At 51.3% G+C, this 13,980-nt stretch overlaps 20 non-coding genes across 20 annotated transcripts; 9 read left to right on the top strand and 11 right to left on the bottom strand.

Annotated features, from left to right (window-relative positions):
- Window positions 1–649: 649 nt before the first annotated feature.
- On the bottom strand, window positions 650–732 carry trnal-cag (transfer RNA leucine (anticodon CAG)). Its single transcript has one exon. It is a non-coding gene; the product is annotated as a tRNA-Leu (tRNA).
- Window positions 733–828: 96 nt separating this feature from the next.
- Window positions 829–902, top strand: trnam-cau (transfer RNA methionine (anticodon CAU)). The gene has a single exon. It is a non-coding gene; the product is annotated as a tRNA-Met (tRNA).
- A 729-nt stretch (window positions 903–1,631) lies between these two features.
- Window positions 1,632–1,714, bottom strand: trnal-cag (transfer RNA leucine (anticodon CAG)). Its single transcript has one exon. It is a non-coding gene; the product is annotated as a tRNA-Leu (tRNA).
- A 1,374-nt stretch (window positions 1,715–3,088) lies between these two features.
- Window positions 3,089–3,171, bottom strand: trnal-cag (transfer RNA leucine (anticodon CAG)). The gene has a single exon. It is a non-coding gene; the product is annotated as a tRNA-Leu (tRNA).
- A 96-nt stretch (window positions 3,172–3,267) lies between these two features.
- trnam-cau (transfer RNA methionine (anticodon CAU)) lies at window positions 3,268–3,341 on the top strand. The gene has a single exon. It is a non-coding gene; the product is annotated as a tRNA-Met (tRNA).
- A 1,173-nt stretch (window positions 3,342–4,514) lies between these two features.
- Window positions 4,515–4,597, bottom strand: trnal-cag (transfer RNA leucine (anticodon CAG)). The gene has a single exon. It is a non-coding gene; the product is annotated as a tRNA-Leu (tRNA).
- A 96-nt stretch (window positions 4,598–4,693) lies between these two features.
- trnam-cau (transfer RNA methionine (anticodon CAU)) lies at window positions 4,694–4,767 on the top strand. The gene has a single exon. It is a non-coding gene; the product is annotated as a tRNA-Met (tRNA).
- An 815-nt stretch (window positions 4,768–5,582) lies between these two features.
- trnal-cag (transfer RNA leucine (anticodon CAG)) lies at window positions 5,583–5,665 on the bottom strand. Its single transcript has one exon. It is a non-coding gene; the product is annotated as a tRNA-Leu (tRNA).
- A 96-nt stretch (window positions 5,666–5,761) lies between these two features.
- On the top strand, window positions 5,762–5,835 carry trnam-cau (transfer RNA methionine (anticodon CAU)). The gene has a single exon. It is a non-coding gene; the product is annotated as a tRNA-Met (tRNA).
- Window positions 5,836–7,039: 1,204 nt separating this feature from the next.
- trnal-cag (transfer RNA leucine (anticodon CAG)) lies at window positions 7,040–7,122 on the bottom strand. Its single transcript has one exon. It is a non-coding gene; the product is annotated as a tRNA-Leu (tRNA).
- Window positions 7,123–7,218: 96 nt separating this feature from the next.
- trnam-cau (transfer RNA methionine (anticodon CAU)) lies at window positions 7,219–7,292 on the top strand. Its single transcript has one exon. It is a non-coding gene; the product is annotated as a tRNA-Met (tRNA).
- A 729-nt stretch (window positions 7,293–8,021) lies between these two features.
- Window positions 8,022–8,104, bottom strand: trnal-cag (transfer RNA leucine (anticodon CAG)). Its single transcript has one exon. It is a non-coding gene; the product is annotated as a tRNA-Leu (tRNA).
- Window positions 8,105–8,200: 96 nt separating this feature from the next.
- Window positions 8,201–8,274, top strand: trnam-cau (transfer RNA methionine (anticodon CAU)). Its single transcript has one exon. It is a non-coding gene; the product is annotated as a tRNA-Met (tRNA).
- Window positions 8,275–9,478: 1,204 nt separating this feature from the next.
- On the bottom strand, window positions 9,479–9,561 carry trnal-cag (transfer RNA leucine (anticodon CAG)). Its single transcript has one exon. It is a non-coding gene; the product is annotated as a tRNA-Leu (tRNA).
- A 95-nt stretch (window positions 9,562–9,656) lies between these two features.
- On the top strand, window positions 9,657–9,730 carry trnam-cau (transfer RNA methionine (anticodon CAU)). Its single transcript has one exon. It is a non-coding gene; the product is annotated as a tRNA-Met (tRNA).
- Window positions 9,731–10,459: 729 nt separating this feature from the next.
- trnal-cag (transfer RNA leucine (anticodon CAG)) lies at window positions 10,460–10,542 on the bottom strand. The gene has a single exon. It is a non-coding gene; the product is annotated as a tRNA-Leu (tRNA).
- A 1,379-nt stretch (window positions 10,543–11,921) lies between these two features.
- On the bottom strand, window positions 11,922–12,004 carry trnal-cag (transfer RNA leucine (anticodon CAG)). Its single transcript has one exon. It is a non-coding gene; the product is annotated as a tRNA-Leu (tRNA).
- A 95-nt stretch (window positions 12,005–12,099) lies between these two features.
- trnam-cau (transfer RNA methionine (anticodon CAU)) lies at window positions 12,100–12,173 on the top strand. Its single transcript has one exon. It is a non-coding gene; the product is annotated as a tRNA-Met (tRNA).
- A 732-nt stretch (window positions 12,174–12,905) lies between these two features.
- Window positions 12,906–12,988, bottom strand: trnal-cag (transfer RNA leucine (anticodon CAG)). The gene has a single exon. It is a non-coding gene; the product is annotated as a tRNA-Leu (tRNA).
- Window positions 12,989–13,085: 97 nt separating this feature from the next.
- On the top strand, window positions 13,086–13,159 carry trnam-cau (transfer RNA methionine (anticodon CAU)). Its single transcript has one exon. It is a non-coding gene; the product is annotated as a tRNA-Met (tRNA).
- Window positions 13,160–13,980: the final 821 nt, after the last annotated feature.

Below are 13,980 nucleotides of genomic sequence, written 5' to 3'. Positions count from 1 at the left end.
TGCACTGGCCCGGTCCTGAAGATTTGCCTTGTACAACGTTCGGAAGATTAGACCCTTCCGATCAGAGCAGGCCACACAACTCCTTGTCCAAGCTCTTTGTTTTCTCCAGACTGGACTACTGCTATGCTCCCTTGGCGGGTCTTCCGGCCAAACTATCAAGCCTCTGCAACTGATCCAGGATGCAGCAGCGAGACTGGTCTTCAACGAGCCAAAGAAAGCCCACGTCACACCTCTCTTCATAATTTTGCACTGGCTACCAATAGCTGTTCGCATCAGATTCAAGGTACTGATGTTTGCCTACAAGATAACCACTGGCTCTGCAGCAATATACCTAAAGTCGCTGGTGCAGACCTACGCTTGCTTTCTGCAAGTGAACGATGCCTCGTGGTGCCATCCCAAAGAGGCACAAAATCACTCTCAAGGACCTTTTCCTGGACTGTTCCCAGCTGGTGGATTGGCCTGCCTATCTCAATTCGAGCAGCGGAGGCTTTAACCCTTTTCAAAAAGTGTCTAAAAACTCATCCTTGTCTTCAACGCCTGCCCAATTAATACTGGCATTTGCCTAATGCGTCGTTTTGTCAAAGTTAACGCCCTGCTGGCCCAACGTAGCAGAAGACTGAAGTCTCTGTCTGCAGCCAAAGGATAGGTCTGTCAGAAGTGGGATTCGAACCCACGCCTCCAGGGGAGACTGCGACCTGAACGCAGCGCCTTAGACCGCTCGGCCATCCTGACACCCTTGCCTGGCTAGAGATGGCCTGTTCTAGCCGCACCTGAAACCAGGGACCTAGAAGCAACTTTTTCTCTGTTCGGGCCCCCTTTAGCCCACGGGCCTCGTTGGCGCAGTTAGGCAGCGCGTCAGTCTCATAATCTGAAGGTCGTGAGTTCGAGCCTCACACGGGGCAGCAATAGCATCCCTCTCATATGCATGTAACACGTGGCCACATCCTCCTGAGGTTTTGTGAAGTTTCAAAGGCCATATTGCTGCACTGGCCCGGTCCTGAAGATTTGCCTTGTACAACGTTCGGAAGATTAGACCCTTCCGATCAGAGCAGGCCACACAACTCCTTGTCCAAGCTCTTTGTTTTCTCCAGACTGGACTACTGCTATGCTCCCTTGGCGGGTCTTCCGGCCAAACTATCAAGCCTCTGCAACTGATCCAGGATGCAGCAGCGAGACTGGTCTTCAACGAGCCAAAGAAAGCCCACGTCACACCTCTCTTCATAATTTTGCACTGGCTACCAATAGCTGTTCGCATCAGATTCAAGGTACTGATGTTTGCCTACAAGATAACCACTGGCTCTGCAGCAATATACCTAAAGTCGCTGGTGCAGACCTACGCTTGCTTTCTGCAAGTGAACGATGCCTCGTGGTGCCATCCCAAAGAGGCACAAAATCACTCTCAAGGACCTTTTCCTGGACTGTTCCCAGCTGGTGGATCGGCCTGCCTATCTCAATTCGAGCAGCGGAGGCTTTAACCCTTTTCAAAAAGTGTCTAAAAACTCATCCTTGTCTTCAACGCCTGCCCAATTAATACTGGCATTTGCCTAATGCGTCGTTTTGTCAAAGTTAACGCCCTGCTGGCCCAACGTAGCAGAAGACTGAAGTCTCTGTCTGCAGCCAAAGGATAGGTCTGTCAGAAGTGGGATTCGAACCCACGCCTCCAGGGGAGACTGCGACCTGAACGCAGCGCCTTAGACCGCTCGGCCATCCTGACACCCTTGCCTGGCTAGAGATGGCCTGTTCGAGCCGCACCTGAAACCAGGGACCTAGAAGCTACTTTTTCTCTGTTCGGGCCCCCTTTAGCCCACGGGCCTCGTTGGCGCAGTTAGGCATCGCGTCAGTCTCATAATCTGAAGGTCGTGAGTTCGAGCCTCACACGGGGCAGGCTGGTTCTTTTTTTCTGATAACTGAGAGAGTTTAGACCAGGGGTGTCAAACTAAATTCCTTTAGGGCCCGAGCCCTGTAGAGTGTTGTTCCAACCCTTCTCAAACACACAAGGCATGTAGTTTTCAAATGAGCCTGAAGGGCATGATTAGTTGGATCAGGTGTGTTCTATCAGGCTTGAATCTAAACTCTGCAGGTCTCCGGACTTCCAGGGACTGAGTTTGACACCCGTGGCTTAGAAAGAAAGATTGAGGTTCTCTGTCCCCTTTCGTGTGGGTTTCCCTGTGTCTCCTGGGGGCAAAAGGCCACAGCTCCTCTTCAGGGCAGGTGAAATGATGCTTTGTGGAAAACTGTGAGGTTCCAGGTAAATTCCCTGAATCTCATCCAGCGACATTGCGTGTAGGCCCGTGCAATCCTTTTATTTACAGTGAAGTCAAAATTCTGCATGCATGCTGGCTAATGCTACATGAAGGCAGCAATAGCATCCCTCTCATATGCATGTAACACGTGGCCACGTCCTCCTGAGGTTTTGTGAAGTTTCAAAGGCCATATTGCTGCACTGGCCCGGTCCTGAAGATTTGCCTTGTACAACGTTCGGAAGATTAGACCCTTCCGATCAGAGCAGGCCACACAACTCCTTGTCCAAGCTCTTTGTTTTCTCCAGACTGGACTACTGCTATGCTCCCTTGGCGGGTCTTCCGGCCAAACTATCAAGCCTCTGCAACTGATCCAGGATGCAGCAGCGAGACTGGTCTTCAACGAGCCAAAGAAAGCCCACGTCACACCTCTCTTCATAATTTTGCACTGGCTACCAATAACTGTTCGCATCAGATTCAAGGTACTGATGTTTGCCTACAAGATAACCACTGGCTCTGCAGCAATATACCTAAAGTCGCTGGTGCAGACCTACGCTTGCTTTCTGCAAGTGAACGATGCCTCGTGGTGCCATCCCAAAGAGGCACAAAATCACTCTCAAGGACCTTTTCCTGGACTGTTCCCAGCTGGTGGATTGGCCTGCCTATCTCAATTCGAGCAGCGGAGGCTTTAACCCTTTTCAAAAAGTGTCTAAAAACTCATCCTTGTCTTCAACGCCTGCCCAATTAATACTGGCATTTGCCTAATGCGTCGTTTTGTCAAAGTTAACGCCCTGCTGGCCCAACGTAGCAGAAGACTGAAGTCTCTGTCTGCAGCCAAAGGATAGGTCTGTCAGAAGTGGGATTCGAACCCACGCCTCCAGGCGAGACTGCAACCTGAACGCAGCGCCTTAGACCACTCGGCCATCCTGACACCCTTGCCTGGCTAGAGATGGCCTGTTCTAGCCGCACCTGAAACCAGGGACCTAGAAGCAACTTTTTCTCTGTTCGGGCCCCCTTTAGCCCACGGGCCTCGTTGGCGCAGTTAGGCAGCGCGTCAGTCTCATAATCTGAAGGTCGTGAGTTCGAGCCTCACACGGGGCAGCAATAGCATCCCTCTCATATGCATGTAACACGTGGCCACGTCCTCCTGAGGTTTTGTGAAGTTTCAAAGGCCATATTGCTGCACTGGCCCGGTCCTGAAGATTTGCCTTGTACAACGTTCGGAAGATTAGACCCTTCCGATCAGAGCAGGCCACACAACTCCTTGTCCAAGCTCTTTGTTTTCTCCAGACTGGACTACTGCTATGCTCCCTTGGCGGGTCTTCCGGCACGTACTATCAAGCCTCTGCAACTGATCCAGGATGCAGCAGCGAGACTGGTCTTCAACGAGCCAAAGAAAGCCCACGTCACACCTCTCTTCATAATTTTGCACTGGCTACCAATAGCTGTTCGCATCAGATTCAAGGTACTGATGTTTGCCTACAAGATAACCACTGGCTCTGCAGCAATATACCTAAAGTCGCTGGTGCAGACCTACGCTTGCTTTCTGCAAGTGAACGATGCCTCGTGGTGCCATCCCAAAGAGGCACAAAATCACTCTCAAGGACCTTTTCCTGGACTGTTCCCAGCTGGTGGATCGGCCTGCCTATCTCAATTCGAGCAGCGGAGGCTTTAACCCTTTTCAAAAAGTGTCTAAAAACTCATCCTTGTCTTCAACGCCTGCCCAATTAATACTGGCATTTGCCTAATGCGTCGTTTTGTCAAAGTTAACGCCCTGCTGGCCCAACGTAGCAGAAGACTGAAGTCTCTGTCTGCAGCCAAAGGATAGGTCTGTCAGAAGCATGTAACACGTGGCCACGTCCTCCTGAGGTTTTGTGAAGTTTCAAAGGCCATATTGCTGCACTGGCCCGGTCCTGAAGATTTGCCTTGTACAACGTTCGGAAGATTAGACCCTTCCGATCAGAGCAGGCCACACAACTCCTTGTCCAAGCTCTTTGTTTTCTCCAGACTGGACTACTGCTATGCTCCCTTGGCGGGTCTTCCGGCACGTACTATCAAGCCTCTGCAACTGATCCAGGATGCAGCAGCGAGACTGGTCTTCAACGAGCCAAAGAAAGCCCACGTCACACCTCTCTTCATAATTTTGCACTGGCTACCAATAGCTGTTCGCATCAGATTCAAGGTACTGATGTTTGCCTACAAGATAACCACTGGCTCTGCAGCAATATACCTAGCAGAAGACTGAAGTCTCTGTCTGCAGCCAAAGGATAGGTCTGTCAGAAGTGGGATTCGAACCCACGCCTCCAGGGGAGACTGCGACCTGAACGCAGCGCCTTAGACCGCTCGGCCATCCTGACACCCTTGCCTGGCTAGAGATGGCCTGTTCGAGCCGCACCTGAAACCAGGGACCTAGAAGCTACTTTTTCTCTGTTCGGGCCCCCTTTAGCCCACGGGCCTCGTTGGCGCAGTTAGGCAGCGCGTCAGTCTCATAATCTGAAGGTCGTGAGTTCGAGCCTCACACGGGGCAGGCTGGTTCTTTTTTTCTGATAACTGAGAGAGCTTAGACCAGGGGTGTCAAACTAAATTCCTTTAGGGCCCGAGCCCTGTAGAGTGTTGTTCCAACCCTTCTCAAACACACAAGGCATGTAGTTTTCAAATGAGCCTGAAGGGCATGATTAGTTGGATCAGGATGTGTTCTATCAGGCTTGAATCTAAACTGTGCAGGTCTCCGGCCTTCCAGGGACTGAGTTTGACACCCGTGGCTTAGAAAGAAAGAGTGAGGTTCTCTGTCCCCTTTCGTGTGGGTTTCCCTGTGTCTCCTGGGGGCAAAAGGCCACAGCTCCTCTTCAGGGCAGGTGAAATGATGCTTTGTGGAAAACTGTGAGGTTCCAGGTAAATTCCCTGAATTTCATCCAGCGACATTGCGTGTAGGCCCGTGCAATCCTTTTATTTACAGTGAAGTCAAAATTCTGCATGCATGCTGGCTAATGCTACATGAAGGCAGCAATAGCATCCCTCTCATATGCATGTAACACGGTGCAGACCTACGCTTGCTTTCTGCAAGTGAACGATGCCTCGTGGTGCCATCCCAAAGAGGCACAAAATCACTCTCAAGGACCTTTTCCTGGACTGTTCCCAGCTGGTGGATCGGCCTGCCTATCTCAATTCGAGCAGCGGAGGCTTTAACCCTTTTCAAAAAGTGTCTAAAAACTCATCCTTGTCTTCAACGCCTGCCCAATTAATACTGGCATTTGCCTAATGCGTCGTTTTGTCAAAGTTAACGCCCTGCTGGCCCAACGTAGCAGAAGACTGAAGTCTCTGTCTGCAGCCAAAGGATAGGTCTGTCAGAAGTGGGATTCGAACCCACGCCTCCAGGGGAGACTGCGACCTGAACGCAGCGCCTTAGACCGCTCGGCCATCCTGACACCCTTGCCTGGCTAGAGATGGCCTGATCGAGCCGCACCTGAAACCAGGGACCTAGAAGCTACTTTTTCTCTGTTCGGGCCCCCTTTAGCCCACGGGCCTCGTTGGCGCAGTTAGGCAGCGCGTCAGTCTCATAATCTGAAGGTCGTGAGTTCGAGCCTCACACGGGGCAGGCTGGTTCTTTTTTTCTGATAACTGAGAGAGCTTAGACCAGGGGTGTCAAACTAAATTCCTTTAGGGCCCGAGCCCTGTAGAGTGTTGTTCCAACCCTTCTCAAACACACAAGGCATGTAGTTTTCAAATGAGCCTGAAGGGCATGATTAGTTGGATCAGGTGTGTTCTATCAGGCTTGAATCTAAACTCTGCAGGTCTCCGGCCTTCCAGGGACTGAGTTTGACACCCGTGGCTTAGAAAGAAAGAGTGAGGTTCTCTGTCCCCTTTCGTGTGGGTTTCCCTGTGTCTCCTGGGGGCAAAAGGCCACAGCTCCTCTTCAGGGCAGGTGAAATGATGCTTTGTGGAAAACTGTGAGGTTCCAGGTAAATTCCCTGAATCTCATCCAGCGACATTGCGTGTAGGCCCGTGCAATCCTTTTATTTACAGTGAAGTCAAAATTCTGCATGCATGCTGGCTAATGCTACATGAAGGCAGCAATAGCATCCCTCTCATATGCATGTAACACGTGGCCACGTCCTCCTGAGGTTTTGTGAAGTTTCAAAGGCCATATTGCTGCACTGGCCCGGTCCTGAAGATTTGCCTTGTACAACGTTCGGAAGATTAGACCCTTCCGATCAGAGCAGGCCACACAACTCCTTGTCCAAGCTCTTTGTTTTCTCCAGACTGGACTACTGCTATGCTCCCTTGGCGGGTCTTCCGGCCAAACTATCAAGCCTCTGCAACTGATCCAGGATGCAGCAGCGAGACTGGTCTTCAACGAGCCAAAGAAAGCCCACGTCACACCTCTCTTCATAATTTTGCACTGGCTACCAATAGCTGTTCGCATCAGATTCAAGGTACTGATGTTTGCCTACAAGATAACCACTGGCTCTGCAGCAATATACCTAAAGTCGCTGGTGCAGACCTACGCTTGCTTTCTGCAAGTGAACGATGCCTCGTGGTGCCATCCCAAAGAGGCACAAAATCACTCTCAAGGACCTTTTCCTGGACTGTTCCCAGCTGGTGGATCGGCCTGCCTATCTCAATTCGAGCAGCGGAGGCTTTAACCCTTTTCAAAAAGTGTCTAAAAACTCATCCTTGTCTTCAACGCCTGCCCAATTAATACTGGCATTTGCCTAATGCGTCGTTTTGTCAAAGTTAACGCCCTGCTGGCCCAACGTAGCAGAAGACTGAAGTCTCTGTCTGCAGCCAAAGGATAGGTCTGTCAGAAGTGGGATTCGAACCCACGCCTCCAGGGGAGACTGCGACCTGAACGCAGCGCCTTAAACCGCTCGGCCATCCTGACACCCTTGCCTGGCTAGAGATGGCCTGTTCTAGCCGCACCTGAAACCAGGGACCTAGAAGCAACTTTTTCTCTGTTCGGGCCCCCTTTAGCCCACGGGCCTCGTTGGCGCAGTTAGGCAGCGCGTCAGTCTCATAATCTGAAGGTCGTGAGTTCGAGCCTCACACGGGGCAGCAATAGCATCCCTCTCATATGCATGTAACACGTGGCCACATCCTCCTGAGGTTTTGTGAAGTTTCAAAGGCCATATTGCTGCACTGGCCCGGTCCTGAAGATTTGCCTTGTACAACGTTCGGAAGATTAGACCCTTCCGATCAGAGCAGGCCACACAACTCCTTGTCCAAGCTCTTTGTTTTCTCCAGACTGGACTACTGCTATGCTCCCTTGGCGGGTCTTCCGGCCAAACTATCAAGCCTCTGCAACTGATCCAGGATGCAGCAGCGAGACTGGTCTTCAACGAGCCAAAGAAAGCCCACGTCACACCTCTCTTCATAATTTTGCACTGGCTACCAATAGCTGTTCGCATCAGATTCAAGGTACTGATGTTTGCCTACAAGATAACCACTGGCTCTGCAGCAATATACCTAAAGTCGCTGGTGCAGACCTACGCTTGCTTTCTGCAAGTGAACGATGCCTCGTGGTGCCATCCCAAAGAGGCACAAAATCACTCTCAAGGACCTTTTCCTGGACTGTTCCCAGCTGGTGGATCGGCCTGCCTATCTCAATTCGAGCAGCGGAGGCTTTAACCCTTTTCAAAAAGTGTCTAAAAACTCATCCTTGTCTTCAACGCCTGCCCAATTAATACTGGCATTTGCCTAATGCGTCGTTTTGTCAAAGTTAACGCCCTGCTGGCCCAACGTAGCAGAAGACTGAAGTCTCTGTCTGCAGCCAAAGGATAGGTCTGTCAGAAGTGGGATTCGAACCCACGCCTCCAGGGGAGACTGCGACCTGAACGCAGCGCCTTAGACCGCTCGGCCATCCTGACACCCTTGCCTGGCTAGAGATGGCCTGATCGAGCCGCACCTGAAACCAGGGACCTAGAAGCTACTTTTTCTCTGTTCGGGCCCCCTTTAGCCCACGGGCCTCGTTGGCGCAGTTAGGCAGCGCGTCAGTCTCATAATCTGAAGGTCGTGAGTTCGAGCCTCACACGGGGCAGGCTGGTTCTTTTTTTCTGATAACTGAGAGAGCTTAGACCAGGGGTGTCAAACTAAATTCCTTTAGGGCCCGAGCCCTGTAGAGTGTTGTTCCAACCCTTCTCAAACACACAAGGCATGTAGTTTTCAAATGAGCCTGAAGGGCATGATTAGTTGGATCAGGTGTGTTCTATCAGGCTTGAATCTAAACTCTGCAGGTCTCCGGCCTTCCAGGGACTGAGTTTGACACCCGTGGCTTAGAAAGAAAGAGTGAGGTTCTCTGTCCCCTTTCGTGTGGGTTTCCCTGTGTCTCCTGGGGGCAAAAGGCCACAGCTCCTCTTCAGGGCAGGTGAAATGATGCTTTGTGGAAAACTGTGAGGTTCCAGGTAAATTCCCTGAATCTCATCCAGCGACATTGCGTGTAGGCCCGTGCAATCCTTTTATTTACAGTGAAGTCAAAATTCTGCATGCATGCTGGCTAATGCTACATGAAGGCAGCAATAGCATCCCTCTCATATGCATGTAACACGTGGCCACGTCCTCCTGAGGTTTTGTGAAGTTTCAAAGGCCATATTGCTGCACTGGCCCGGTCCTGAAGATTTGCCTTGTACAACGTTCGGAAGATTAGACCCTTCCGATCAGAGCAGGCCACACAACTCCTTGTCCAAGCTCTTTGTTTTCTCCAGACTGGACTACTGCTATGCTCCCTTGGCGGGTCTTCCGGCCAAACTATCAAGCCTCTGCAACTGATCCAGGATGCAGCAGCGAGACTGGTCTTCAACGAGCCAAAGAAAGCCCACGTCACACCTCTCTTCATAATTTTGCACTGGCTACCAATAGCTGTTCGCATCAGATTCAAGGTACTGATGTTTGCCTACAAGATAACCACTGGCTCTGCAGCAATATACCTAAAGTCGCTGGTGCAGACCTACGCTTGCTTTCTGCAAGTGAACGATGCCTCGTGGTGCCATCCCAAAGAGGCACAAAATCACTCTCAAGGACCTTTTCCTGGACTGTTCCCAGCTGGTGGATCGGCCTGCCTATCTCAATTCGAGCAGCGGAGGCTTTAACCCTTTTCAAAAAGTGTCTAAAAACTCATCCTTGTCTTCAACGCCTGCCCAATTAATACTGGCATTTGCCTAATGCGTCGTTTTGTCAAAGTTAACGCCCTGCTGGCCCAACGTAGCAGAAGACTGAAGTCTCTGTCTGCAGCCAAAGGATAGGTCTGTCAGAAGTGGGATTCGAACCCACGCCTCCAGGGGAGACTGCGACCTGAACGCAGCGCCTTAGACCGCTCGGCCATCCTGACACCCTTGCCTGGCTAGAGATGGCCTGTTCTAGCCGCACCTGAAACCAGGGACCTAGAAGCAACTTTTTCTCTGTTCGGGCCCCTTTAGCCCACGGGCCTCGTTGGCGCAGTTAGGCAGCGCGTCAGTCTCATAATCTGAAGGTCGTGAGTTCGAGCCTCACACGGGGCAGCAATAGCATCCCTCTCATATGCATGTAACACGTGGCCACATCCTCCTGAGGTTTTGTGAAGTTTCAAAGGCCATATTGCTGCACTGGCCCGGTCCTGAAGATTTGCCTTGTACAACGTTCGGAAGATTAGACCCTTCCGATCAGAGCAGGCCACACAACTCCTTGTCCAAGCTCTTTGTTTTCTCCAGACTGGACTACTGCTATGCTCCCTTGGCGGGTCTTCCGGCCAAACTATCAAGCCTCTGCAACTGATCCAGGATGCAGCAGCGAGACTGGTCTTCAACGAGCCAAAGAAAGCCCACGTCACACCTCTCTTCATAATTTGCACTGGCTACCAATAGCTGTTCGCATCAGATTCAGGTACTGATGTTTGCCTACAAGATAACCACTGGCTCTGCAGCAATATACCTAAAGTCGCTGGTGCAGACCTACGCTTGCTTTCTGCAAGTGAACGATGCCCTCGTGGTGCCATCCCAAAGAGGCACAAAATCACTCTCAAGGACCTTTTCCTGGACTGTTCCCAGCTGGTGGATCGGCCTGCCTATCTCAATTCGAGCAGCGGAGGCTTTAACCCTTTTCAAAAAGTGTCTAAAAACTCATCCTTGTCTTCAACGCCTGCCCAATTAATACTGGCATTTGCCTAATGCGTCGTTTTGTCAAAGTTAACGCCCCTGCTGGCCCAACGTAGCAGAAGACTGAAGTCTCTGTCTGCAGCCAAAGGATAGGTCTGTCAGAAGTGGGATTCGAACCCACGCCTCCAGGGGAGACTGCGACCTGAACGCAGCGCCTTAGACCGCTCGGCCATCCTGACACCCTTGCCTGGCTAGAGATGGCCTGATCGAGCCGCACCTGAAACCAGGGACCTAGAAGCTACTTTTTCTCTGTTCGGGCCCCCTTTAGCCCACGGGCCTCGTTGGCGCAGTTAGGCAGCGCGTCAGTCTCATAATCTGAAGGGTCGTGAGTTCGAGCTCACACGGGGCAGGCTGGTTCTTTTTTTCTGATAACTGAGAGAGCTTAGACCAGGGGTGGTCAAACTAAATTCCTTTAGGGCCCGAGCCCTGTAGAGTGTTGTTCCAACCCTTCTCAAACACACAAGGCATGTAGTTTTCAAATGAGCCTGAAGGGCATGATTAGTTGGATCAGGTGTGTTCTATCAGGCTTGAATCTAAACTCTGCAGGTCTCCGGCCTTCCAGGGACTGAGTTTGACACCCGTGGCTTAGAAAGAAAGAGTGAGGTTCTCTGTCCCCTTTCGTGTGGGTTTCCCTGTGTCTCCTGGGGGCAAAAGGCCACAGCTCCTCTTCAGGGCAGGTGAAATGATGCTTTGTGGAAAACTGTGAGGTTCCAGGTAAATTCCCTGAATCTCATCCAGCGACATTGCGTGTAGGCCCGTGCAATCCTTTTATTTACAGTGAAGTCAAAATTCTGCATGCATGCTGGCTAATGCTACATGAAGGCAGCAATAGCATCCCTCTCATATGCATGTAACACGTGGCCACGTCCTCCTGAGGTTTTGTGAAGTTTCAAAGGCCATATTGCTGCACTGGCCCGGTCCTGAAGATTTGCCTTGTACAACGTTCGGAAGATTAGACCCTTCCGATCAGAGCAGGCCACACAACTCCTTGTCCAAGCTCTTTGTTTTCTCCAGACTGGACTACTGCTATGCTCCCTTGGCGGGTCTTCCGGCCAAACTATCAAGCCTCTGCAACTGATCCAGGATGCAGCAGCGAGACTGGTCTTCAACGAGCCAAAGAAAGCCCACGTCACACCTCTCTTCATAATTTTGCACTGGCTACCAATAGCTGTTCGCATCAGATTCAAGGTACTGATGTTTTGCCTACAAGATAACCACTGGCTCTGCAGCAATATACCTAAAGTCGCTGGTGCAGACCTACGCTTGCTTTCTGCAAGTGAACGATGCCTCGTGGTGCCATCCCAAAGAGGCACAAAATCACTCTCAAGGACCTTTTCCTGGACTGTTCCCAGCTGGTGGATCGGCCTGCCTATCTCAATTCGAGCAGCGGAGGCTTTAACCCTTTTCAAAAAGTGGTCTAAAAACTCATCCTTGTCCTTCAACGCCTGCCCAATTAATACTGGCATTTGCCTAATGCGTCGTTTTGTCAAAGTTAACGCCCTGCTGGCCCAACGTAGCAGAAGACTGAAGTCTCTGTCCTGCAGCCAAAGGATAGGTCTGTCAGAAGTGGGATTCGAACCCACGCCTCCAGGGGAGACTGCGACCTGAACGCAGCGCCTTAGACCGCTCGGCCATCCTGACACCCTTGCCTGGCTAGAGATGGCCTGTTCTAGCCGCACCTGAAACCAGGACCTAGAAGCAACTTTTTCTCTGTTCGGGCCCCCTTTAGCCCACGGGCCTCGTTGGCGCAGTTAGGCAGCGCGTCAGTCTCATAATCTGAAGGTCGTGAGTTCGAGCCTCACACGGGGCAGCAATAGCATCCCTCTCATATGCATGTAACACGTGGCCACGTCCTCCGAGGTTTGTGAAGTTATCAAAGGCCATATTGCCTGCACTGGCCCGGTCCTGAAGATTTGCCTTGTACAACGTTCGGAAGATTAGACCCTTCCGATCAGAGCAAGGCCACACAAACTCCTTGTCCAAGCTCTTTGTCTTTCTCCAGACTGGACTCACTGCTATGCTCCCTTGGCGGGTCTTCCGGCCAAACTATCAAGCCTCTGCAACTGATCCAGGATGCAGCAGCGAGACTGGTCTTCAACGAGCCAAAGAAAGCCCACGTCACACCTCTCTTCATAATTTTGCACTGGCTACCAATAGCTGTTCGCATCAGATTCAAGGTACTGATGTTTGCCTACAAGATAACCACTGGCTCTGCAGCAATATACCTAAAGTCGCTGGTGCAGACCTACGCTTGCTTTCTGCAAGTGAACGATGCCTCGTGGTGCCATCCCAAAGAGGCACAAAATCACTCTCAAGGACCTTTTCCTGGACTGTTCCCAGCTGGTGGATCGGCCTGCCTATCTCAATTCGAGCAGCGGAGGCTTTAACCCTTTTCAAAAAGTGTCTAAAACTCATCCTTGTCTTCAACGCCTGCCCAATTAATACTGGCATTTGCCTAATGCGTCGTTTTGTCAAAGTTAACGCCCTGCTGGCCCAACGTAGCAGAAGACTGAAGTCTCTGTCTGCAGCCAAAGGATAGGTCTGTCAGAAGTGGGATTCGAACCCACGCCTCCAGGGGAGACTGCGACCTGAACGCAGCGCCTTAGACCGCTCGGCCATCCTGACACCCTTGCCTGGCTAGAGATGGCCTGATCGAGCCGCACCTGAAACCAGGGGACCTAGAAGCTACTTTTTCTCTGTTCGGGCCCCCTTTAGCCCACGGGCCTCGTTGGCGCAGTTAGGCAGCGCGTCAGTCTCATAATCTGAAGGTCGTGAGTTCGAGCCTCACACGGGGCAGGCTGGTTCTTTTTTCTGATAACTGAGAGAGCTTAGACCAGGGGTGTCAAACTAAATTCCTTTAGGGCCCGAGCCCTGTAGAGTGTTGTTCCAACCCTTCTCAAACACACAAGGCATGTAGTTTTCAAATGAGCCTGAAGGGCATGATTAGTTGGATCAGGTGTGTTCTATCAGGCTTGAATCTAAACTCTGCAGGTCTCCGGCCTTCCAGGACTGAGTTTGACACCCGTGGCTTAGAAAGAAAGAGTGAGGTTCTCTGTCCCCTTTCGTGTGGGTTTCCCTGTGTCTCCTGGGGGCAAAAGGCCACAGCTCCTCTTCAGGGCAGGTGAAATGATGCTTTGTGGAAAACTGTGAGGTTCCAGGTAAATTCCTGAATCTCATCCAGCGACATTGCGTGTAGGCCCGTGCAATCCTTTTATTTACAGTGAAGTCAAAATTCTGCATGCATGCTGGCTAATGCTACATGAAGGCAGCAATAGCATCCCTCTCATATGCATGTAACACGTGGCCACGTCCTCCCTGAGGTTTTGTGAAGTTTCAAAGGCCATATTGCTGCACTGGCCCGGTCCTGAAGATTTGCCTTGTACAACGTTCGGAAGATTAGACCCTTCCGATCAGAGCAGGCCACACAACTCCTTGTCCAAGCTCTTTGTTTTTCTCCAGACTGGACTACTGCTATGCTCCCTTGGCGGGTCTTCCGGCCAAACTATCAAGCCTCTGCAACTGATCCAGGATGCAGCAGCGAGACTGGTCTTCAACGAGCCAAAGAAGCCCACGTCACACCTCTCTTCATAATTTTGCACTGGCTACCAATAGCTGTT

This window comes from Carassius auratus, unplaced genomic scaffold (genome assembly GCF_003368295.1).
Source record: "Carassius auratus strain Wakin unplaced genomic scaffold, ASM336829v1 scaf_tig00021499, whole genome shotgun sequence".
In the NCBI taxonomy this organism is placed as follows: domain Eukaryota; kingdom Metazoa; phylum Chordata; class Actinopteri; order Cypriniformes; family Cyprinidae; genus Carassius; species Carassius auratus.
Note: the sequence above shows the minus strand (reverse complement) of the source record. Positions and strands in the feature narration are given on the sequence as shown.